The sequence below is a fragment of the Sinohyriopsis cumingii genome, chromosome 11 (assembly GCF_028554795.1).
Source record: "Sinohyriopsis cumingii isolate HCF-2022 chromosome 11, ASM2855479v2, whole genome shotgun sequence".
NCBI classification, from domain to species: Eukaryota; Metazoa; Mollusca; class Bivalvia; order Unionida; family Unionidae; genus Sinohyriopsis; species Sinohyriopsis cumingii.
Genome location: NC_142971.1, coordinates 99,921,589 through 99,948,567, shown reverse-complemented (window position 1 = coordinate 99,948,567; position 26,979 = coordinate 99,921,589). Strand labels below are relative to the sequence as shown.

Here is a 26,979-nt window from a genome sequence, read left to right as displayed (position 1 = left end):
CACGAAACAACTGATAGTAGCTTGCAGTGGTAGTGTCTCATTACTTTAAACATATTGTCTGTTAGGTGGAGCTTTTAGACTGGCGTTGACTTTTGTGCTTCTGTCCGTATTTTTAATAATATTCGTATCATAATATGAATGCATTCAATTTGCATATGATATAGTGGATGCGTTAGATTTACTGGAATCAAGAAGAAATGCTGACAGAATGATCAACATATCTTAGAGTTGATTAAATTGGGTACTCTATCCCGTTCGCATGGACATGTGGATACGCTCTCATTTAGGGACATTTTAGGAAAGGAGAGAAATACTTGCAGGTATATCTATATTCATTTTGACAACAATTGAAAATCAGTGGAAGCTAAATCATAACCACCTACCCTCGGACTTTCACCCATGACCCTTAGATTAAATGTCGGATGCTCTAGCGACTGAGATTGGGGCACTACTCATCCAAATTCTGTCAGTTTGTCAGTCTCGGATTTTGCTGCGTAGCCCTTTCCATTACATATTTAAAGGGCGCGGCCATGTTTGTATCACATGACGTTTAGCACTTATGGTGCAGATAGATGCCCAGAGCTCGGTTCAAACGAAAATGCTTTTCTTTACATTTCACGTTAATATCATTTAATTGCACAAGTCTTTGGAATTAAGAGTTTTTTGTTATGAAAACAAAATTCAGTAAATGCGTCCCCCACTGCTGCCATCATATTTGCATTTCCAGTAATGCTGCATATTAGTTCGTTAACTGAGAAATGAATGAGTCATAATTACCCAATAGTATTACGAATCTATGGTCATACACTAAAAAACAAACATAAGCAAAACCAAAACGGTTTCTAATACTGAACAAATAATTCAGTTAACAAAATTGTAAAATGAAAATATAAGAGGGACTTACAGCATTATGAATTGCATCCAAAATCATCCCAAAATGTTATCTTCAAGTCCAAAGGAATAGAATGTTCCGAATAAAATCTACATCCTCAAATGCATTGGTCTACCAACAGTTCTGATATATCAGAATTGCATTTTCAAGAATTCTTTAGAAATAATTCACAATAGGCCAAAAATAATATTTTAACCCACGTAGCATTTTGTGGCTCCAATGAATAATTCAAACAAATGTTTGCTTCCAAATAATATCTAAACACAACAATAAATATACCTGAAGAATAATGTTACAAGAAGAACATACAAAATATGACTGACCAAATAGTCCAACTCCACGTACTTAAATACAGACAATAAGGAGTGAAAACTCATTAGCTACTACTCACTACGTGACAATGAACAAATATCCCTAAAACCTCCGGTGGCCTAGTAATTACAGCGTACGCCTCGGATGCGGCAGTTCGTGGGATCGATCCCCGGCCAAGTCCTACCAAAGACTTACAAATATGGTACTAACAGCTGCCTTGCTTGGGGCTCAGCATTAAGAGGTTAGTGTTAGGACTGGTCGGCCGGATCTCAGGATAAAGTGACTGGGTGGGACATCATGCCACATGTCTGCGGCATGATGCCCCAGTGCTAGCCATCACTATAAACTGCCACACTGCAGACATTGTAGCGATATGACTGAAAAATTCTTAAAAGCTACCTTAAAAATACAAATCACATGCACACACAAACACACACACACACACACACACACAAATCTCCCATGTCGTAGAAATAAAACCACCACATCTAACACAACACCTTCCGTATTTATGTATTTTCTCCTGTACCGATCCATAGAAGAAAATCACAAATATGTATAGAGAACAATTAATTGGAAGCAAGTTTATCAACTTACAGGTACTATTTAATTGATTATGTAGTGTGTAAGCATTGCTTTCTCTGGAAACAAAAAAATGTCAAGATAGGTGATTTTCACATGTGTAATTAACTGAGAGAAATTAAGGAAAGAATGCGAAGATTTAAGAGAAGAGCAGAAGGATAGTGTTTGTGTTGTCCGGGCTGTAAAATCATAACTGTTAACACAAAGAAACAATGACTAGTCTTAACTTTAGCAACTTGCTCGGCTAATGACACATTTGTGCATTTCCTTATGCAGCAAAATTTAAATTCCTCCGTGAATGGTTGATTGCCATATAAACTGGATTATTGTTTCCATAAGGGGCTAACATCTAAGATCCAATCAATCCTGGACGCTAGCTATGTGAAATTGATGAGATAACGATTAACCATGTTGCGCATAACTACCCGAGCCAACATTCGACCATGCATTAACAAGTAGCCCGCCTAGCTCAGTCGGTAGAGCATCAGACTTTTAATCTGAGGGTCGTGAGTTCGAGTCCCACGGTGGGCGTACAATTTTTAATACCATTACAAATTTATACTACACTTTGTACACGCGTCTATTTGGCTACAAATAGGTGTGATGCTAAATGTCCCACAGAAACGTTTTCTTTTCTCATATAATCATTTTTATGTTGAATTTTGATATCCTCCTCTTCAAATTCATTAGCTTGTCAATGTCTTTCTGGTTTCGACACAGCCCTCATAAAGACACTGATTATGGTAGTGACCCTGTATGTACCCATCCAGATAAAAAGTGAATGAAATATGTAAGTTCATTTACATATTCTATATACTTCTATTGAAGCCTTTTGTTTTGTAATTCAATAGTGTTGGGATTTTTCTATCCTATCCTTGTACTGGTGTATATTTTTGTTTGTTATCTAATATTTTCGAGTACTTAGCGCTTTAACGTCTCAGGCGCTGTACTAAATCCACATAATTATTATTATTATTATTATTATTATTATTATTATTATTATTATTATTATCAATTGTGGCAATTTCCAAAATAATGATAAATAATTCATCCCAATTATTTCTTCATTTTGATTTTGCAACCAGAATTGTAAGTCAGCAAAAATTCATTTTTGGGACTAACATATTTCTTTCTTTGCTTTTTTTTTTTTTGGTCATTTTTTTTTTTTTTTTTTTGTTCTTCTTTTTTTGTTTTAACCATTGATATCACCTCACCGGATTGCGCGATCCTTTTGGCCACTGCTTTCGAATGTCCGATAGCCCGTAATAATACTTCCCACAAAACTGTGAACTCATTATTGTAACCTTCATGACTTGATCTAAGATAGGTTTCTTTCACATATGTACGGTGCAGTTTTTATTTTCTCCACTTTGCAAAGTTTCATCTAACTCATCAGAACAGGAAAGAACTGACAGTACCTTGCAGTGCTAGTCTCTTTTCTTCTCTTCAATTTAAGACATATTAACTTTTAGTCGCAGATTTTAAAATTCCTTTGAGATTTGTGTTACATTGCGAATTATATATTATGTTATTGTTTGAATCGTAAGATTAATGCATTTAATTCTCAAACGATGCATTGCATTCTTTAGCTTACTTAAATCGAGAACTATTATCAAAACTCGCAATTGATAAATCATTTTAAAAAGATCCATATTTTCATTCATTTAGACTGAGCATCCGAAACTGGACGGCAATTTTAAGACTTAGTATTTTAATTTTAAGACTTAGTATTTTCACCAATACAATCATCGCATTCTATACCGCGATGTTGTGACCACCGAATTCAGGTGTCCGAGAGGCGGTGATCGTACCTCCATTAAAACCGTGAACACATCCTGCATGCATATCTCATGCAGTTATTGTTGATTGAACCGAGAAGTCTTTATACGTCTTCACGGTGCATTCTTCGTTTTGTCTCCGTTACAACGTTTGAGTAAACTCTTTAGAACACGAAACAACTGATAGTAGCTTGCAGTGGTAGTGTCTCATTACTTTAAACATATTGTCTGTTAGGTGGAGCTTTTAGACTGGCGTTGACTTTTGTGCTTCTGTCCGTATATTTTAATAATATTCGTATCATAATATGAATGCATTCAATTTGCATATGATATAGTGGATGCGTTAGATTTACTGGAATCAAGAAGAAATGCTGACAGAATGATCAACATATCTTAGAGTTGATTAAATTGGGTACTCTATCCCGTTCGCATGGACGTGTGGATACGTTCTCATTTAGGGACATTTTAGGAAAGGAGAGAAATACTTGCAGGTATATCTATATTCATTTTGACAACAATTGAAAATCAGTGGAAGCTAAATCATAACCACCTACCCTCGGACTTTCACCCATGACCCTTAGATTAAATGTCGGATGCTCTAGCGACTGAGATTGGGGCACTACTCATCCAAATTCTGTCAGTTTGTCAGTCTCGGATTTTGCTGCGTAGCCCTTTCCATTACATATTTAAAGGGCGCGGCCATGTTTGTATCACATGACGTTTAGCACTTATGGTGCAGATAGATGCCCAGAGCTCGGTTCAAACGAAAATGCTTTTCTTTACATTTCACGTTAATATCATTTAATTGCACAAGTCTTTGGAATTAAGAGTTTTTTGTTATGAAAACAAAATTCAGTAAATGCGTCCCCCACTGCTGCCATCATATTTGCATTTCCAGTAATGCTGCATATTAGTTCGTTAACTGAGAAATGAATGAGTCATAATTACCCAATAGTATTACGAATCTATGGTCATACACTAAAAAACAAACATAAGCAAAACCAAAACGGTTTCTAATACTGAACAAATAATTCAGTTAACAAAATTGTAAAATGAAAATATAAGAGGGACTTACAGCATTATGAATTGCATCCAAAATCATCCCAAAATGTTATCTTCAAGTCCAAAGGAATAGAATGTTCCGAATAAAATCTACATCCTCAAATGCATTGGTCTACCAACAGTTCTGATATATCACAATGGCATTTTCAAGAATTCTTTAGAAATAATTCACAATAGGCCAAAAATAATATTTTAACCCACGTAGCATTTTGTGGCTCCAATGAATAATTCAAACAAATGTTTGCTTCCAAATAATATCTAAACACAACAATAAATATACCTGAAGAATAATGTTACAAGAAGAACATACAAAATATGACTGACCAAATAGTCCAACTCCACGTACTTAAATAAAGACAATAAGGAGTGAAAACTCATTAGCTACTACTCACTACGTGACAATGAACAAATATCCCTAAAAGCTCCGGTGGCCTAGTAATTACAGCGTACGCCTCGGATGCGGCAGTTCGTGGGATCGATCCCCGGCCGAGTCATACCAAAGACTTACAAATATGGTACTAACAGCTGCCTTGCTTGGGGCTCAGCATTAAGAGGTTAGTGTTAGGACTGGTCGGCCGGATCTCAGGATAAAGTGACTGGGTGGGACATCATGCCACATGTCTGCGGCATGATTCCCCAGTGCTAGCCATCACTATAAACTGCCACACTGCAGACATCGTAGCGATATGACTGAAAAATTCTTAAAAGCTACCTTAAAAATACAAATCACATGCACACACAAACACACACACACACACACACACACACAAATCTCCCATGTCGTAGAAATAAAACCACCACATCTAACACAACACCTTCCGTATTTATGTATTTTCTCCTGTACCGATCCATAGAAGAAAATCACAAATATGTATAGAGAACAATTAATTGGAAGCAAGTTTATCAACTTACAGGTACTATTTAATTGATTATGTAGTGTGTAAGCATTGCTTTCTCTGGAAACAAAAAATTTCAAGACAGGTGATTTTCACATGTGTAATTAACTGAGAGAAATTAAGGAAAGAATGCGAAGATTTAAGAGAAGAGCAGAAGGATAGTGTTTGTGTTGTCCGGACTGTAAAATCATAACTGTTAACATAAAGAAACAATGACTTGTCTTAACTTTAGCAACTTGCTCGGCTAATGACACATTTGTGCATTTCCTTAGGCAGCAAAATTTAAATTCCTCCGTGAATGGTTGATTGCCATATAAACTGGATTATTGTTTCCATAAGGGGCTAACATCTAAGATCCAATCAATCCTAGACGCTAGCTATGTGAAGTTGATGAGATAACGATTAACCATGTTGCGCATAACTACCCGAGCCAACATTCGACCATGCATTAACAAGTAGCCCGCCTAGCTCAGTCGGTGGAGCATCAGACTTTTAATCTGAGGGTCGTGAGTTCGAGTCCCACGGTGGGCGTACAATTTTTAATACCATTACAAATTTATACTACACTTTGTACACGCGTCTGTTTGGCTACAAATAGGTGTGATGGTAAATGTCCCACAGAAACGTTTTCTTTTCTCATATAATCATTTTTATGTTGAATTTTGTTAGCCTCTTCTTCAAATTCATTAGCTTGTCAATGTCTTTCTGGTTTCGACACAGCCCTCATAAAGGTACTGATTATGGTAGTGACCCTGTATGTACCCATCCAGATAAAAAGTGAATGAAATATGTAAGTTCATTTACATATTCTATATACTTCTATTGAAGCCTTTTGTTTTGTAATTCAATAGTGTTGGGATTTTTCTATCCTATCCTTGTACTGGTGTATATTTTTGTTTGTTATCTAATATTTTCGAGCTCTTAGCGCTTTTACGTCTTAGGCGCTGTACTAAGTCCACATAATTATTATTATTATTATTATTATTATTATTATTATTATTATTATTATCAATTGTGGGAATTTCCAAAATACTGATAAACAATTCTTCCCAAATATTTCTTCATTTTGATTTAGCAACTAACATTGTAAGTCAGCAATAATTCATTTTTAGGACTAACATCTTTCTTTCTTTGCTTTTTTTTTTTTGGTCATTTTTTTTTCTTCTTCTTCTTTTTTGTGTTTTAACCATTGATATCACCTCACCGGATTGCGCGATCCTTTTGGCCACTGCTTTCGAATGTCCGATACCCCGTAATCATACTTCCCACAAAACTGTGAACTCATTATTGTAACCTTCTTGACTTGATCTAAGATAGGTTTCTTTCACATATGTACGGTGCAGTCTTTATTTTCTCCACGTTGCAAAGTTTCATCTAACTCATCAGAACAGGAAAGAACTGACAGTACCTTGCAGTGCTAGTCTCTTTTCTTCTCTTCAATTTAAGACATATTAACTTTTAGTCGCAGATTTTAAAATTCCTTTGAGATTTGTGTTACATTGCGAATTATATATTATGTTATTGTTTGAATCGTAAGATTAATGCATTTAATTCTCAAACGATGCATTGCATTCTTTAGCTTACTTAAATCGAGAACTATTATCAAAACTCGCAATTGATAAATCATTTTAAAAAATCCATATTTTCATTCATTTAGATTGAGCATCCGAAACTGGACGGCAGCAATTTAATTTTAAGACTTAGTATTTTCACCAATACAATCATCGCATTCTATACCGCGATGTTGTGACCACCGAATTCAGGTGTCCGAGAGGCGGTGATCGTACCTCCATTAAAACCGTGAACACATCCTGCATGCATATCTCATGCAGTTATTGTTGATTGAACCGAGAAGTCTTTATACGTCTTCACGGTGCATTCTTCGTTTTGTCTCCGTTACAACGTTTGAGTAAACTCTTTAGAACACGAAACAACTGATAGTAGCTTGCAGTGGTAGTGTCTCATTACTTTAAACATATTGTCTGTTAGGTGGAGCTTTTAGACTGGCGTTGACTTTTGTGCTTCTGTCCGTATATTTTAATAATATTCGTATCATAATATGAATGCATTCAATTTGCATATGATATAGTGGATGCGTTAGATTTACTGGAATCAAGAAGAAATGCTGACAGAATGATCAACATATCTTACAGTTGATTAAATTGGGTACTCTATCCCGTTCGCATGGACATGTGGATACGCTCTCATTTAGGGACATTTTAGGAAAGGAGAGAAATACTTGCAGGTATATCTATATTCATTTTGACAACAATTGAAAATCAGTGGAAGCTAAATCATAACCACCTACCCTCGGACTTTCACCCATGACCCTTAGATTAAATGTCGGATGCTCTAGCGACTGAGATTGGGGCACTACTCATCCAAATTCTGTCAGTTTGTCAGTCTCGGATTTTGCTGCGTAGCCCTTTCCATTACATATTTAAAGGGCGCGGCCATGTTTGTATCACATGACGTTTAGCACTTATGGTGCAGATAGATGCCCAGAGCTCGGTTCAAACGAAAATGCTTTTCTTTACATTTCACGTTAATATCATTTAATTGCACAAGTCTTTGGAATTAAGAGTTTTTTGTTATGAAAACAAAATTCAGTAAATGCGTCCCCCACTGCTGCCATCATATTTGCATTTCCAGTAATGCTGCATATTAGTTCGTTAACTGAGAAATGAATGAGTCATAATTACCCAATAGTATTACGAATCTATGGTCATACACTAAAAAACAAACATAAGCAAAACCAAAACGGTTTCTAATACTGAACAAATAATTCAGTTAACAAAATTGTAAAATGAAAATATAAGAGGGACTTACAGCATTATGAATTGCATCCAAAATCATCCCAAAATGTTATCTTCAAGTCCAAAGGAATAGAATGTTCCGAATAAAATCTACATCCTCAAATGCATTGGTCTACCAACAGTTCTGATATATCACAATGGCATTTTCAAGAATTCTTTAGAAATAATTCACAATAGGCCAAAAATAATATTTTAACCCACGTAGCATTTTGTGGCTCCAATGAATAATTCAAACAAATGTTTGCTTCCAAATAATATCTAAACACAACAATAAATATACCTGAAGAATAATGTTACAAGAAGAACATACAAAATATGACTGACCAAATAGTCCAACTCCACGTACTTAAATAAAGACAATAAGGAGTGAAAACTCATTAGCTACTACTCACTACGTGACAATGAACAAATATCCCTAAAAGCTCCGGTGGCCTAGTAATTACAGCGTACGCCTCGGATGCGGGAGTTCGTGGGATCGATCCCCGGCCGACTCATACCAAAGACTTACAAATATGGTACTAACAGCTGCCTTGCTTGGGGCTCAGCATTAAGAGGTTAGTGTTAGGACTGGTCGGCCGGATCTCAGGATAAAGTGACTGGGTGGGACATCATGCCACATGTCTGCGGCAAGATGCCCCAGTGCTAGCCATCACTATAAACTGCCACACTGCAGACATCGTAGCGATATGACTGAAAAATTCTTAAAAGCTACCTTAAAAATACAAATCACATGCACACACAAACACACACACACACACACACACACAAATCTCCCATGTCGTAGAAATAAAACCACCACATCTAACACAACACCTTCCGTATTTATGTATTTTCTCCTGTACCGATCCATAGAAGAAAATCACAAATATGTATAGAGAACAATTAATTGGAAGCAAGTTTATCAACTTACAGGTACTATTTAATTGATTATGTAGTGTGTAAGCATTGCTTTCTCTGGAAACAAAAAATTTCAAGATAGGTGATTTTCACATGTGTAATTAACTGAGAGAAATTAAGGAAAGAATGCGAGGATTTAAGAGAAGAGCAGAAGGATAGTGTTTGTGTTGTCCGGACTGTAAAATCATAACTGTTAACACAAAGAAACAATGACTTGTCTTAACTTTAGCAACTTGCTCGGCTAATGACACATTTGTGCATTTCCTTAGGCAGCAAAATTTAAATTCCTCCGTGAATGGTTGATTGCCATATAAACTGGATTATTGTTTCCATAAGGGGCTAACATCTAAGATCCAATCAATCCTAGACGCTAGCTATGTGAAGTTGATGAGATAACGATTAACCATGTTGCGCATAACTACCCGAGCCAACATTCGACCATGCATTAACAAGTAGCCCGCCTAGCTCAGTCGGTAGAGCATCAGACTTTTAATCTGAGGGTCGTGAGTTCGAGTCCCACGGTGGGCGTACAATTTTTAATACCATTACAAATTTATACTACACTTTGTACACGCGTCTGTTTGGCTACAAATAGGTGTGATGGTAAATGTCCCACAGAAACGTTTTCTTTTCTCATATAATCATTTTTATGTTGAATTTTGATATCCTCTTCTTCAAATTCATTAGCTTGTCAATGTCTTTCTGGTTTCGACACAGCCCTCATAAAGGTACTGATTATGGTAGTGACCCTGTATGTACCCATCCAGATAAAAAGTGAATGAAATATGTAAGTTCATTTACATATTCTATATACTTCTATTGAAGCCTTTTGTTTTCTAATTCAATAGTGTTGGGATTTTTCTATCCTATCCTTGTACTGGTGTATATTTTTGTTTGTTATCTAATATTTTCGACCTCTTAGCGCTTTTACGTCTTAGGCGCTGTACTAAGTCCACATAATTATTATTATTATCATTATTATTATTATTATTATTATTATTATTATTATTATTATTATCAATTGTGGGAATTTCCAAAATACTGATAAACAATTCTTCCCAAATATTTCTTCATTTTGATTTAGCAACTAACATTGTAAGTCAGCAATAATTCATTTTTAGGACTAACATCTTTCTTTCTTTGCTTTTTTTTTGGTCATTTTTTTTTTCTTCTTCTTCTTTTTTGTGTTTTAACCATTGATATCACCTCACCGGATTGCGCGATCCTTTTGGCCACTGCTTTCGAATGTCCGGTACCCCGTAATCATACTTCCCACAAAACTGTGAACTCATTATTGTAACCTTCTTGACTTGATCTAAGATAGGTTTCTTTCACATATGTACGGTGCAGTCTTTATTTTCTCCACGTTGCAAAGTTTCATCTAACTCATCAGAACAGGAAAGAACTGACAGTACCTTGCAGTGCTAGTCTCTTTTCTTCTCTTCAATTTAAGACATATTAACTTTTAGTCGCAGATTTTAAAATTCCTTTGAGATTTGTGTTACATTGCGAATTATATATTATGTTATTGTTTGAATCGTAAGATTAATGCATTTAATTCTCAAACGATGCATTGCATTCTTTAGCTTACTTAAATCGAGAACTATTATCAAAACTCGCAATTGATAAATCATTTTAAAAAGATCCATATTTTCATTCATTTAGATTGAGCATCCGAAACTGGACGGCAGCAATTTAATTTTAAGACTTAGTATTTTCATCAATACAATCATCGCATTCTATACCGCGATGTTGTGACCACCGAATTCAGGTGTCCGAGAGGCGGTGATCGTACCTCCATTAAAACCGTGAACACATCCTGCATGCATATCTCATGCAGTTATTGTTGATTGAACCGAGAAGTCTTTATACGTCTTCACGGTGCATTCTTCGTTTTGTCTCCGTTACAACGTTTGAGTAAACTCTTTAGAACACGAAACAACTGATAGTAGCTTGCAGTGGTAGTGTCTCATTACTTTAAACATATTGTCTGTTAGGTGGAGCTTTTAGACTGGCGTTGACTTTTGTGCTTCTGTCCGTATATTTTAATAATATTCGTATCATAATATGAATGCATTCAATTTGCATATGATATAGTGGATGCGTTAGATTTACTGGAATCAAGAAGAAATGCTGACAGAATGATCAACATATCTTAGAGTTGATTAAATTGGGTACTCTATCCCGTTCGCATGGACATGTGGATACGCTCTCATTTAGGGACATTTTAGGAAAGGAGAGAAATACTTGCAGGTATATCTATATTCATTTTGACAACAATTGAAAATCAGTGGAAGCTAAATCATAACCACCTACCCTCGGACTTTCACCCATGACCCTTAGATTAAATGTCGGATGCTCTAGCGACTGAGATTGGGGCACTACTCATCCAAATTCTGTCAGTTTGTCAGTCTCGGATTTTGCTGCGTAGCCCTTTCCATTACATATTTAAAGGGCGCGGCCATGTTTGTATCACATGACGTTTAGCACTTATGGTGCAGATAGATGCCCAGAGCTCGGTTCAAACGAAAATGCTTTTCTTTATATTTCACGTTAATATCATTTAATTGCACAAGTCTTTGGAATTAAGAGTTTTTTGTTATGAAAACAAAATTCAGTAAATGCGTCCCCCACTGCTGCCATCATATTTGCATTTCCAGTAATGCTGCATATTAGTTCGTTAACTGAGAAATGAATGAGTCATAATTACCCAATAGTATTACGAATCTATGGTCATACACTAAAAAACAAACATAAGCAAAACCAAAACGGTTTCTAATACTGAACAAATAATTCAGTTAACAAAATTGTAAAATGAAAATATAAGAGGGACTTACAGCATTATGAATTGCATCCAAAATCATCCCAAAATGTTATCTTCAAGTCCAAAGGAATAGAATGTTCCGAATAAAATCTACATCCTCAAATGCATTGGTCTACCAACAGTTTTGATATATCAGAATGGCATTTTCAAGAATTCTTTAGAAATAATTCACAATAGGCCAAAAATAATATTTTAACCCACGTAGCATTTTGTGGCTCCAATGAATAATTCAAACAAATGTTTGCTTCCAAATAATATCTAAACACAACAATAAATATACCTGAAGAATAATGTTACAAGAAGAACATACAAAATATGACTGACCAAATAGTCCAACTCCACGTACTTAAATACAGACAATAAGGAGTGAAAACTCATTAGCTACTACTCACTACGTGACAATGAACAAATATCCCTAAAAGCTCCGGTGGCCTATTAATTACAGCGTACGCCTCGGATGCGCAGTTCGTGGGATCGATCCCCGGCCGACTCATACCAAAGACTTACAAATATGGTACTAACAGCTGCCTTGCTTGGGGCTCAGCATTAAGAGGTTAGTGTTAGGACTGGTCGGCCGGATCTCAGGATAAAGTGACTGGGTGGGACATCATGCTACATGTCTGCGGCATGATGCCCCAGTGCTAGCCATCACTATAAACTGCCACACTGCAGACATCGTAGCGATATGACTGAAAAATTCTTAAAAGCTACCTTAAAAATACAAATCACATGCACACACAAACACACACACACACACACACACACACACACACACACACACACACACACACACACACAAATCTCCCATGTCGTAGAAATAAAACCACCACATCTAACACAACACCTTCCGTATTTATGTATTTTCTCCTGTACCGATCCATAGAAGAAAATCACAAATATGTATAGAGAACAATTAATTGGAAGCAAGTTTATCAACTTACAGGTACTATTTAATTGATTATGTAGTGTGTAAGCATTGCTTTCTCTGGAAACAAAAAATTTCAAGACAGGTGATTTTCACATGTGTAATTAACTGAGAGAAATTAAGGAAAGAATGCGAAGATTTAAGAGAAGAGCAGAAGGATAGTGTTTGTGTTGTCCGGACTGTAAAATCATAACTGTTAACACAAAGAAACAATGACTTGTCTTAACCCTAGCAACTTGCTCGGCTAATGACACATTTGTGCATTTCCTTAGGCAGCAAAATTTAAATTCCTCCGTGAATGGTTGATTGCCATATAAACTGGATTATTGTTTCCATAAGGGGCTAACATCTAAGATCCAATCAATCCTAGACGCTAGCTATGTGAAGTTGATGAGATAACGATTAACCATGTTGCGCATAACTACCCGAGCCAACATTCGACCATGCATTAACAAGTAGCCCGCCTAGCTCAGTCGGTAGAGCATCAGACTTTTAATCTGAGGGTCGTGAGTTCGAGTCCCACGGTGGGCGTACAATTTTTAATACCATTACAAATTTATACTACACTTTGTACACGCGTCTATTTGGCTACAAATAGGTGTGATGGTAAATGTCCCACAGAAACGTTTTCTTTTCTCATATAATCATTTTTATGTTGAATTTTGATATCCTCTTCTTCAAATTCATTAGCTTGTCAATGTCTTTCTGGTTTCGACACAGCCCTCATAAAGGTACTGATTATGGTAGTGACCCTGTATGTACCCATCCAGATAAAAAGTGAATGAAATATGTAAGTTCATTTACATATTCTATATACTTCTATTGAAGCCTTTTGTTTTGTAATTCAATAGTGTTGGGATTTTTCTATCCTATCCTTGTACTGGTGTATATTTATGTTTGTTATCTAATATTTTTGAGCTCTTAGCGCTTTTACGTCTCAGGCGCTGTACTAAGTCCACATAATTATTATTATTATTATTATTATTATTATTATTATTATTATTATTATCAATTGTGGGAATTTCCAAAATACTGATAAACAATTCTTCCCAAATATTTCTTCATTTTGATTTAGCAACTAACATTGTAAGTCAGCAATAATTCATTTTTAGGACTAACATCTTTCTTTCTTTGCTTTTTTTTTTTTTGGTCATTTTTTTTTCTTCTTCTTCTTTTTTGTGTTTTAACCATTGATATCACCTCACCGGATTGCGCGATCCTTTTGGCCACTGCTTTCGAATGTCCGATACCCCGTAATCATACTTCCCACAAAACTGTGAACTCATTATTGTAACCTTCTTGACTTGATCTAAGATAGGTTTCTTTCACATATGTACGGTGCAGTCTTTATTTTCTCCACGTTGCAAAGTTTCATCTAACTCATCAGAACAGGAAAGAACTGACAGTACCTTGCAGTGCTAGTCTCTTTTCTTCTCTTCAATTTAAGACATATTAACTTTTAGTCGCAGATTTTAAAATTCCTTTGAGATTTGTGTTACATTGCGAATTATATATTATGTTATTGTTTGAATCGTAAGATTAATGCATTTAATTCTCAAACGATGCATTGCATTCTTTAGCTTACTTAAATCGAGAACTATTATCAAAACTCGCAATTGATAAATCATTTTAAAAAATCCATATTTTCATTCATTTAGATTGAGCATCCGAAACTGGACGGCAGCAATTTAATTTTAAGACTTAGTATTTTCATCAATACAATCATCGCATTCTATACCGCGATGTTGTGACCACCGAATTCAGGTGTCCGAGAGGCGGTGATCGTACCTCCATTAAAACCGTGAACACATCCTGCATGCATATCTCATGCAGTTATTGTTGATTGAACCGAGAAGTCTTTATACGTCTTCACGGTGCATTCTTCGTTTTGTCTCCGTTACAACGTTTGAGTAAACTCTTTAGAACACGAAACAACTGATAGTAGCTTGCAGTGGTAGTGTCTCATTACTTTAAACATATTGTCTGTTAGGTGGAGCTTTTAGACTGGCGTTGACTTTTGTGCTTCTGTCCGTATATTTTAATAATATTCGTATCATAATATGAATGCATTCAATTTGCATATGATATAGTGGATGCGTTAGATTTACTGGAATCAAGAAGAAATGCTGACAGAATGATCAACATATCTTAGAGTTGATTAAATTGGGTACTCTATCCCGTTCGCATGGACATGTGGATACGCTCTCATTTAGGGACATTTTAGGAAAGGAGAGAAATACTTGCAGGTATATCTATATTCATTTTGACAACAATTGAAAATCAGTGGAAGCTAAATCATAACCACCTACCCTCGGACTTTCACCCATGACCCTTAGATTAAATGTCGGATGCTCTAGCGACTGAGATTGGGGCACTACTCATCCAAATTCTGTCAGTTTGTCAGTCTCGGATTTTGCTGCGTAGCCCTTTCCATTACATATTTAAAGGGCGCGGCCATGTTTGTATCACATGACGTTTAGCACTTATGGTGCAGATAGATGCCCAGAGCTCGGTTCAAACGAAAATGCTTTTCTTTACATTTCACGTTAATATCATTTAATTGCACAAGTCTTTGGAATTAAGAGTTTTTTGTTATGAAAACAAAATTCAGTAAATGCGTCCCCCACTGCTGCCATCATATTTGCATTTCCAGTAATGCTGCATATTAGTTCGTTAACTGAGAAATGAATGAGTCATAATTACCCAATAGTATTACGAATCTATGGTCATACACTAAAAAACAAACATAAGCAAAACCAAAACGGTTTCTAATACTGAACAAATAATTCAGTTAACAAAATTGTAAAATGAAAATATAAGAGGGACTTACAGCATTATGAATTGCATCCAAAATCATCCCAAAATGTTATCTTCAAGTCCAAAGGAATAGAATGTTCCGAATAAAATCTACATCCTCAAATGCATTGGTCTACCAACAGTTCTGATATATCACAATGGCATTTTCAAGAATTCTTTAGAAATAATTCACAATAGGCCAAAAATAATATTTTAACCCACGTAGCATTTTGTGGCTCCAATGAATAATTCAAACAAATGTTTGCTTCCAAATAATATCTAAACACAACAATAAATATACCTGAAGAATAATGTTACAAGAAGAACATACAAAATATGACTGACCAAATAGTCCAACTCCACGTACTTAAATGCAGACAATAAGGAGTGAAAACTCATTAGCTACTACTCACTACGTGACAATGAACAAATATCCCTAAAAGCTCCGGTGGCCTAGTAATTACAGCGTACGCCTCGGATGCGGGAGTTCGTGGGATCGATCCCCGGCTGAGTCATACCAAAGACTTACAAATATGGTACTAACAGCTGCCTTGCTTGGGGCTCAGCATTAAGAGGTTAGTGTTAGGACTGGTCGGCCGGATCTCAGGATAAAGTGACTGGGTGGGACATCATGCCACATGTCTGCGGCATGATGCCCCAGTGCTAGCCATCACTATAAACTGCCACACTGCAGACATCGTAGCGATATGACTGAAAAATTCTTAAAAGCTACCTTAAAAATACAAATCACATGCACACACAAACACACACACACACACACACACACACACAAATCTCCCATGTCGTAGAAATAAAACCACCACATCTAACACAACACCTTCCGTATTTATGTATTTTCTCCTGTACCGATCCATAGAAGAAAATCACAAATATGTATAGAGAACAATTAATTGGAAGCAAGTTTATCAACTTACAGGTACTATTTAATTGATTATGTAGTGTGTAAGCATTGCTTTCTCTGGAAACAAAAAATTTCAAGATAGGTGATTTTCACATGTGTAATTAACTGAGAGAAATTAAGGAAAGAATGCGAAGATTTAAGAGAAGAGCAGAAGGATAGTGTTTGTGTTGTCCGGACTGTAAAATCATAACTGTTAACACAAAGAAACAATGACTTGTCTTAACTTTAGCAACTTGCTCGGCTAATGACACATTTGTGCATTTCCTTAGGCAGCAAAATTTAAATTCCTCCGTGAATGGTTGATTGCCATATAAACTGGATTATTGTTTCCATAAGGGGCTAACATCTAAGATCCAATCAATCCTAGACGCTAGCTATGTGAAGTTGATGAGATAACGATTAACCATGTTGCGCATAACTACCCGAGCCAACATTCGACCATGCATTAACAAGTAGCCCGCCTAGCTCAGTCGGTAGAGCATCAGACTTTTAATCTGAGGGTCGTGAGTTCGAGTCCCACGGTGGGCGTACAATTTTTAATACCATTACAAATTTATACTACACTTTGTACACGCGTCTGTTTGGCTACAAATAGGTGTGATGGTAAATGTCCCACAGAAACGTTTTCTTTTCTCATATAATCATTTTTATGTTGAATTTTGAGATCCTCTTCTTCAAATTCATTAGCTTGTCAATGTCTTTCTGGTTTCGACACAGCCCTCATAAAGGTACTGATTATGGTAGTGACCCTGTATGTACCCATCCAGATAAAAAGTGAATGAAATATGTAAGTTCATTTACATATTCTATATACTTCTATTGAAGCCTTTTGTTTTCTAATTCAATAGTGTTGGGATTTTTCTATCCTATCCTTGTACTGGTGTATATTTTTGTTTGTTATCTAATATTTTCGAGCTCTTAGCGCTTTTACGTCTTAGGCGCTGTACTAAGTCCACATAATTATTATTATTATTATTATTATTATTATTATTATTATTATTATTATTATTATCAATTGTGGCAATTTCCAAAATACTGATAAACAATTCTTCCCAAATATTTCTTCATTTTGATTTAGCAACTAACATTGTAAGTCAGCAATAATTCATTTTTAGGACTAACATCTTTCTTTCTTTGCTTTTTTTTTTTTTGGTCATTTTTTTTTCTTCTTCTTCTTTTTTGTGTTTTAACCATTGATATCACCTCACCGGATTGCGCGATCCTTTTGGCCACTGCTTTCGAATGTCCGATACCCCGTAATCATACTTCCCACAAAACTGTGAACTCATTATTGTAACCTTCTTGACTTGATCTAAGATAGGTTTCTTTCACATATGTACGGTGCAGTCTTTATTTTCTCCACGTTGCAAAGTTTCATCTAACTCATCAGAACAGGAAAGAACTGACAGTACCTTGCAGTGCTAGTCTCTTTTCTTCTCTTCAATTTGAGACATATTAACTTTTAGTCGCAGATTTTAAAATTCCTTTGAGATTTGTGTTACATTGCGAATTATATATTATGTTATTGTTTGAATCGTAAGATTAATGCATTTAATTCTCAAACGATGCATTGCATTCTTTAGCTTACTTAAATCGAGAACTATTATCAAAACTCGCAATTGATAAATCATTTTAAAAAATCCATATTTTCATTCATTTAGATTGAGCATCCGAAACTGGACGGCAGCAATTTAATTTTAAGACTTAGTATTTTCATCAATACAATCATCGCATTCTATACCGCGATGTTGTGACCACCGAATTCAGGTGTCCGAGAGGCGGTGATCGTGCCTCCATTAAAACCGTGAACACATCCTGCATGCATATCTCATGCAGTTATTGTTGATTGAACCGAGAAGTCTTTATACGTCTTCACGGTGCATTCTTCGTTTTGTCTCCGTTACAACGTTTGAGTAAACTCTTTAGAACACGAAACAACTGATAGTAGCTTGCAGTGGTAGTGTCTCATTACTTTAAACATATTGTCTGTTAGGTGGAGCTTTTAGACTGGCGTTGACTTTTGTGCTTCTGTCCGTATATTTTAATAATATTCGTATCATAATATGAATGCATTCAATTTGCATATGATATAGTGGATGCGTTAGATTTACTGGAATCAAGAAGAAATGCTGACAGAATGATCAACATATCTTAGAGTTGATTAAATTGGGTACTCTATCCCGTTCGTATGGACATGTGGATACGCTCTCATTTAGGGACATTTTAGGAAAGGAGAGAAATACTTGCAGGTATATCTATATTCATTTTGACAACAATTGAAAATCAGTGGAAGCTAAATCATAACCACCTACCCTCGGACTTTCACCCATGACCCTTAGATTAAATGTCGGATGCTCTAGCGACTGAGATTGGGGCACTACTCATCCAAATTCTGTCAGTTTGTCAGTCTCGGATTTTGCTGCGTAGCCCTTTCCATTACATATTTAAAGGGCGCGGCCATGTTTGTATCACATGACGTTTAGCACTTATGGTGCAGATAGATGCCCAGAGCTCGGTTCAAACGAAAATGCTTTTCTTTACATTTCACGTTAATATCATTTAATTGCACAAGTCTTTGGAATTAAGAGTTTTTTGTTATGAAAACAAAATTCAGTAAATGCGTCCCCCACTGCTGCCATCATATTTGCATTTCCAGTAATGCTGCATATTAGTTCGTTAACTGAGAAATGAATGAGTCATAATTACCCAATAGTATTACGAATCTATGGTCATACACTAAAAAACAAACATAAGCAAAACCAAAACGGTTTCTAATACTGAACAAATAATTCAGTTAACAAAATTGTAAAATGAAAATATAAGAGGGACTTACAGCATTATGAATTGCATCCAAAATCATCCCAAAATGTTATCTTCAAGTCCAAAGGAATAGAATGTTCCGAATAAAATCTACATCCTCAAATGCATTGGTCTACCAACAGTTCTGATATATCACAATGGCATTTTCAAGAATTCTTTAGAAATAATTCACAATAGGCCAAAAATAATATTTTAACCCACGTAGCATTTTCTGGCTCCAATGAATAATTCAAACAAATGTTTGCTTCCAAATAATATCTAAACACAACAATAAATATACCTGAAGAATAATGTTACAAGAAGAACATACAAAATATGACTGACCAAATAGTCCAACTCCACGTACTTAAATAAAGACAATAAGGAGTGAAAACTCATTAGCTACTACTCACTACGTGACAATGAACAAATATCCCTAAAAGCTCCGGTGGCCTAGTAATTACAGCGTACGCCTCGGATGCGGGAGTTCGTGGGATCGATCCCCGGCTGAGTCATACCAAAGACTTACAAATATGGTACTAACAGCTGCCTTGCTTGGGGCTCAGCATTAAGAGGTTAGTGTTAGGACTGGTCGGCCGGATCTCAGGATAAAGTGACTGGGTGGGACATCATGCCACATGTCTGCGGCATGATGCCCCAGTGCTAGCCATCACTATAAACTGCCACACTGCAGACATCGTAGCGATATGACTGAAAAATTCTTAAAAGCTACCTTAAAAATACAAATCACATGCACACACAAACACACACACACACACACACACACACACACACACACACACACAAATCTCCCATGTCGTAGAAATAAAACCACCACATCTAACACAACACCTTCCGTATTTATGTATTTTCTCCTGTACCGATCCATAGAAGAAAATCACAAATATGTATAGAGAACAATTAATTGGAAGCAAGTTTATCAACTTACAGGTACTATTTAATTGATTATGTAGTGTGTAAGCATTGCTTTCTCTGGAAACAAAGAATTTCAAGATAGGTGATTTTTGACATGTGTAATTAACTGAGAGAAATTAAGGAAAGAATGCGAAGATTTAAGAGAAGAGCAGAAGGATAGTGTTTGTGTTGTCCGGACTGTAAAATCATAACTGTTAACACAAAGAAACAATGACTTGTCTTAACTTTAGCAACTTGCTCGGCTAATGACACATTTGTGCATTTCCTTAGGCAGCAAAATTTAAATTCCTCCGTGAATGGTTGATTGCCATATAAACTGGATTATTGTTTCCATAAGGGGCTAACATCTAAGATCCAATCAATCCTAGACGCTAGCTATGTGAAGTTGATGAGATAACGATTAACCATGTTGCGCATAACTACCCGAGCCAACATTCGACCATGCATTAACAAGTAGCCCGCCTAGCTCAGTCGGTAGAGCATCAGACTGGAAATCAATTCTTACCGAGGGAAAAACTGACGAAATGTATTTCAGTGAACCACTCATTTGGTGGGATAATGTAAAATACAAAATTAAAAAATTTTCCCAAGTATACTGTACAAGAAGAAATAAGGAAAGATTACAAGAATACTTTACATTGCAAAATAAATTAAAATCATTTTCAGAAAAAGTCGCAAATAAAGAACCATATGACATTAACAAATATGAAGAACTAAAACATCAGCTAAGTGACTATGAAACTGATTTTTGTCGGGGTGCTATATTGAGATCTAAGGCCAAATGGGCAATTGAAAGCGATAGAAATACTAAATATTTTCTAAATCTTGAGAAATATCGACACAACAAAAATGTAATCAATGAATTGATTGATGATGATGGTGTAATTATTTCAAATACAAGCGGAATCTTAGATGAAATACATCAGTTTTATAGTCATTTATATTCTTCGGTAACTGTTGATGATAATTGTACTGATTCACTTTTAAATTTTGTAAACTGTTCTGTATCTGATGAGGATAAAGATATGTGTGATGCCATAATAACAGTTGATGAAATACATACAGCTATAAAAGGGATGGCTAAAAATAAAAGCCCCGGCCCGGACGGATTGACAGTAGAGTGGTATTGTAAATTTTATGATTGTATATATGATATTCTGTTGCACATCTTTCAGAGTGTTAAGAATGACAATATTATGTCGAGATCAATGAGATTTGGGGTTATATCACTTATTTATAAAAATAAGGGGGATAATAGAAGATTGCAAAATTGGCGTCCTATCAGTTTACTTAATGTAGATTATAAAATTTTGGCAAGGATTTTGTCTACACGTTTAAAAATGGTATTACCCAAAATTATTTCTCAAACTCAGACATGTTGTATAGTTGGGAGAGATATTGCTGATACTATAGTCACTGTAAGAGATATTATAGATATGGTTGAGAGAGACAATCTTGAGGGATATATCTTAAAAATTGATCAAGAAAAAGCGTTTGACAGAGTTTGCCACTCATATTTGATTTCTGTTTTACGAAAGTTCGGTTTTGGTGACAATTTTATTCAGTGGATAAAGATATTTTATAATGAAATTAAAAGTAGTGTTAAATGCAATGGTCATCTAACGAAACCCTTTTTAATTAAAAATTCAGTCAGACAAGGTTGTCCTATATCAGCAATGTTATATGTATTAGCAGCAGAACCCTTAGGACTCGCTATCAAAGCAAATCCCACTATCAAAGGTATTCCACTCCCACTGTCTAGTAATACAAGTAAAGTTTTTCAACATGCAGATGATACAACCTTGACATTAGCGGACACACAATCCATTAATCAATCTTTTAATGTACTTGACTTGTATTGTAAAGGATCTGGTGCAAAGGTGAACAAGGAAAAGACAGAACTTCTGTGTATTGGATCTGGTAAACTTACTGATGATTATTGCAAACAATTACAAATTCAAATGTGTGATCAAGTCATCTTAATTTTGGGAGCTTATGTGGGAAAATGTGCAAAGTTATGTGAGCAACTGAACTGGAATGATAGATTGTCTAAAATTAAAAACTTATTGCAACTGTGGTCACAGAGATATTTGACAATACAAGGAAAAGTAACAGTTGTTAATAACTTATTAGTTTCTAGAGTATTGTACATAGTGTCAGTTCAGCCTCTTCCTGATATGATTGCTGATGAATTGAAGCAATTATTTCTCAGATTTATCTGGTCAGGAAAGTCCCATTTGGTTCACTATTATACAATAATTGGTGATAAGCGAAATGGCGGACTACAGTTAACTGATATAAAGATGAAAATGTATGCATTCAGACTAAAATTTTTAAAAAGATACTTTGATGTGAATTGCCATGCTATGTGGAAAAATACCTTTGATCACTTTTTATCTACTGTCCTGAACATGAGGTTGACCAAAGAGTTGTTTCTCATGTCTTTAAATAAGCAACAATTGAATACCCTACCTATATTTTACAGAGAAATGTTTCATGCATGGGAAAAACTTAGAAATAATATCGATACAAATATTGATGTGAGGAATGTTTTTGAACAACCTCTCTTTTTAAATCCTAATATTACATGTGCTGGTAAAACGTTGTTTTTCGCAGAATTTATAGAAGCAGGAATTGTTCGTGTTCAGGATATTACATATGAATTTGTACCTGGAATACTACCTTATAGAGCTATTCAAGAAATGATATACAAATCAAATTCTGAGATCAAAACAGATAAGATAAAAAAAGACTATAATTGCATAATAGAAAGTATACCATTAGGCTGGAGAAATATTGTTGCAACAGAGTCAAAACCCACTGTAACCAATGGGAGAAATAATATGTTTCTCAGAGTTGATACAAAATTATATGACCTCTGTTTATGTACAACACAACTATTTTACAAGCTTTTATGTACGTTGATTTTTCAAGAACCAGCTTCTGTTTCCTTTTGGAGTAAGATATTTAGTTTGGAAAAGCATAAATACTGGAAATTGATACACCTACCTTTCAAGACCCCAGATTGTATAGATTTGGATTACAGAATAATGCACAATCGAATATTTACAAAAGAGAGACTAAAATACTATGGCAAAATTGATAATGACTTATGTCCAGTGTGCCAATTGGAAACAGAGGATTTATTTCACATGTTTTTGAAATGTCCTGAATTAAGCTCTTTTAAGAATTATATTGTATATATAGTTGAGATTCTTTTTAAAAATTGTAGAGTTGGTGTTCTCAATAGCACTTCTTTTGAACAAATGCTCATGATAGGATATAACAAAGAAACAAAATCAGTAAATAGTTATTTTTTGAACTACATTCTGAGCATTGCTCGATTGTGCATTTACAAAAGAAGAAACATTATGTCTTTATTAGGGAAACAAATAGACATCGAAAGATTGTTCCAATATTTGACTAGAAAATATATATTATATGCGTATCAACATTACAAAGACAAAAATCAGACTTTGATTACGAAGTATTTTGTAAAAGATAATCCTTTAATGAGAATAGAAGAGGATAAAGTGTTTATTACATTGTAGAATCATTGTTTTGTACTATAGCATTACAAAAAAAATTTTTAGAATCATTGTTCTGTAATATAGCTTAATAAAATACTATTGTAGAATCATTGTTTTGTAATATAGCATTACAAACTACTATGTACATACTGACTGTATATTTTTAACTTATATACTGTACAAAGCTTTTTTTAAATAAAGAAAGAAAAAAAAAAAAAAAAAAAAAAAAAAAAAAAAGAGCATCAGACTTTTAATCTGAGGGTCGTGAGTTCGAGTCCCACGGTGGGCGTACAATTTTTAATACCATTACAAATTTATACTACACTTTGTACACGCGTCTATTTGGCTACAAATAGGTGTGATGGTAAATGTCCCACAGAAACGTTTTCTTTTCTCATATAATCATTTTTATGTTGAATTTTGATATCCTCCTCTTCAAATTCATTAGCTTGTCAATGTCTTTCTGGTTTCGACACAGCCCTCATAAAGGTACTGATTATGGTAGTGACCCTGTATGTACCCATCCAGATAAAAAGTGAATGAAATATGTAAGTTCATTTACATATTCTATATACTTCTATTGAAGCCTTTTGTTTTGTAATTCAATAGTGTTGGGATTTTTCTATCCTATCCTTGTACTGGTGTATATTTTTGTTTGTTATCTAATATTTTCGAGCTCTTAGCGCTTTTACGTCTTAGGCGCTGTACTAAGTCCACATAATTATTATTATTATTATTATTATTATTATTATTATCAATTGTGGCAATTTCCAAAATACTGATAAACAATTCTTCCCAAATATTTCTTCATTTTGATTTAGCAACTAACATTGTAAGTCAGCAATAATTCATTTTTAGGACTAACATCTTTCTTTCTTTGCTTTTTTTTTTTTTTGGTCATTTTTTTTTCTTCTTCTTCTTTTTTGTGTTTTAACCATTGATATCACCTCACCGGATTGCGCGATCCTTTTGGCCACTGCTTTCGAATGTCCGATACCCCGTAATCATACTTCCCACAAAACTGTGAACTCATTATTGTAACCTTCTTGACTTGATCTAAGATAGGTTTCTTTCACATATGTACGGTGCAGTCTTTATTTTCTCCACGTTGCAAAGTTTCATCTAACTCATCAGAACAGGAAAGAACTGACAGTACCTTGCAGTGCTAGTCTCTTTTCTTCTCTTCAATTTAAGACATATTAACTTTTAGTCGCAGATTTTAAAATTCCTTTGAGATTTGTGTTACATTGCGAATTATATATTATGTTATTGTTTGAATCGTAAGATTAATGCATTTAATTCTCAAACGATGCATTGCATTCTTTAGCTTACTTAAATCGAGAACTATTATCAAAACTCGCAATTGATAAATCATTTTAAAAAATCCATATTTTCATTCATTTAGATTGAGCATCCGAAACTGGACGGCAGCAATTTAATTTTAAGACTTAGTATTTTCATCAATACAATCATCGCATTCTATACCGCGATGTTGTGACCACCGAATTCAGGTGTCCGAGAGGCGGTGATCGTGCCTCCATTAAAACCGTGAACACATCCTGCATGCATATCTCATGCAGTTATTGTTGATTGAACCGAGAAGTCTTTATACGTCTTCACGGTGCATTCTTCGTTTTGTCTCCGTTACAACGTTTGAGTAAACTCTTTAGAACACGAAACAACTGATAGTAGCTTGCAGTGGTAGTGTCTCATTACTTTAAACATATTGTCTGTTAGGTGGAGCTTTTAGACTGGCGTTGACTTTTGTGCTTCTGTCCGTATATTTTAATAATATTCGTATCATAATATGAATGCATTCAATTTGCATATGATATAGTGGATGCGTTAGATTTACTGGAATCAAGAAGAAATGCTGACAGAATGATCAACATATCTTAGAGTTGATTAAATTGGGTACTCTATCCCGTTCGCATGGACATGTGGATACGCTCTCATTTAGGGACATTTTAGGAAAGGAGAGAAATACTTGCAGGTATATCTATATTCATTTTGACAACAATTGAAAATCAGTGGAAGCTAAATCATAACCACCTACCCTCGGACTTTCACCCATGACCCTTAGATTAAATGTCGGATGCTCTAGCGACTGAGATTGGGGCACTACTCATCCAAATTCTGTCAGTTTGTCAGTCTCGGATTTTGCTGCGTAGCCCTTTCCATTACATATTTAAAGGGCGCGGCCATGTTTGTATCACATGACGTTTAGCACTTATGGTGCAGATAGATGCCCAGAGCTCGGTTCAAACGAAAATGCTTTTCTTTACATTTCACGTTAATATCATTTAATTGCACAAGTCTTTGGAATTAAGAGTTTTTTGTTATGAAAACAAAATTCAGTAAATGCGTCCCCCACTGCTGCCATCATATTTGCATTTCCAGTAATGCTGCATATTAGTTCGTTAACTGAGAAATGAATGAGTCATAATTACCCAATAGTATTACGAATCTATGGTCATACACTAAAAAACAAACATAAGCAAAACCAAAACGGTTTCTAATACTGAACAAATAATTCAGTTAACAAAATTGTAAAATGAAAATATAAGAGGGACTTACAGCATTATGAATTGCATCCAAAATCATCCCAAAATGTTATCTTCAAGTCCAAAGGAATAGAATGTTCCGAATAAAATCTACATCCTCAAATGCATTGGTCTACCAACAGTTCTGATATATCACAATGGCATTTTCAAGAATTCTTTAGAAATAATTCACAATAGGCCAAAAATAATATTTTAACCCACGTAGCATTTTGTGGCTCCAATGAATAATTCAAACAAATGTTTGCTTCCAAATAATATCTAAACACAACAATAAATATACCTGAAGAATAATGTTACAAGAAGAACATACAAAATATGACTGACCAAATAGTCCAACTCCACGTACTTAAATACAGACAATAAGGAGTGAAAACTCATTAGCTACTACTCACTACGTGACAATGAACAAATATCCCTAAAAGCTCCGGTGGCCTATTAATTACAGCGT

At 35.1% G+C, this 26,979-nt stretch overlaps 4 non-coding genes across 4 annotated transcripts; all 4 read left to right on the top strand.

Moving 5' to 3' along the window:
- The first annotated feature begins 2,244 nt into the window (after positions 1-2,244).
- On the top strand, positions 2,245-2,317 carry Trnak-uuu (transfer RNA lysine (anticodon UUU)). Its single transcript has one exon. It is a non-coding gene; the product is annotated as a tRNA-Lys (tRNA).
- Positions 2,318-9,690: 7,373 nt separating this feature from the next.
- Positions 9,691-9,763, top strand: Trnak-uuu (transfer RNA lysine (anticodon UUU)). The gene has a single exon. It is a non-coding gene; the product is annotated as a tRNA-Lys (tRNA).
- A 3,679-nt stretch (positions 9,764-13,442) lies between these two features.
- Positions 13,443-13,515, top strand: Trnak-uuu (transfer RNA lysine (anticodon UUU)). The gene has a single exon. It is a non-coding gene; the product is annotated as a tRNA-Lys (tRNA).
- A 3,642-nt stretch (positions 13,516-17,157) lies between these two features.
- Positions 17,158-17,230, top strand: Trnak-uuu (transfer RNA lysine (anticodon UUU)). Its single transcript has one exon. It is a non-coding gene; the product is annotated as a tRNA-Lys (tRNA).
- The last annotated feature ends 9,749 nt before the right edge of the window (positions 17,231-26,979 follow it).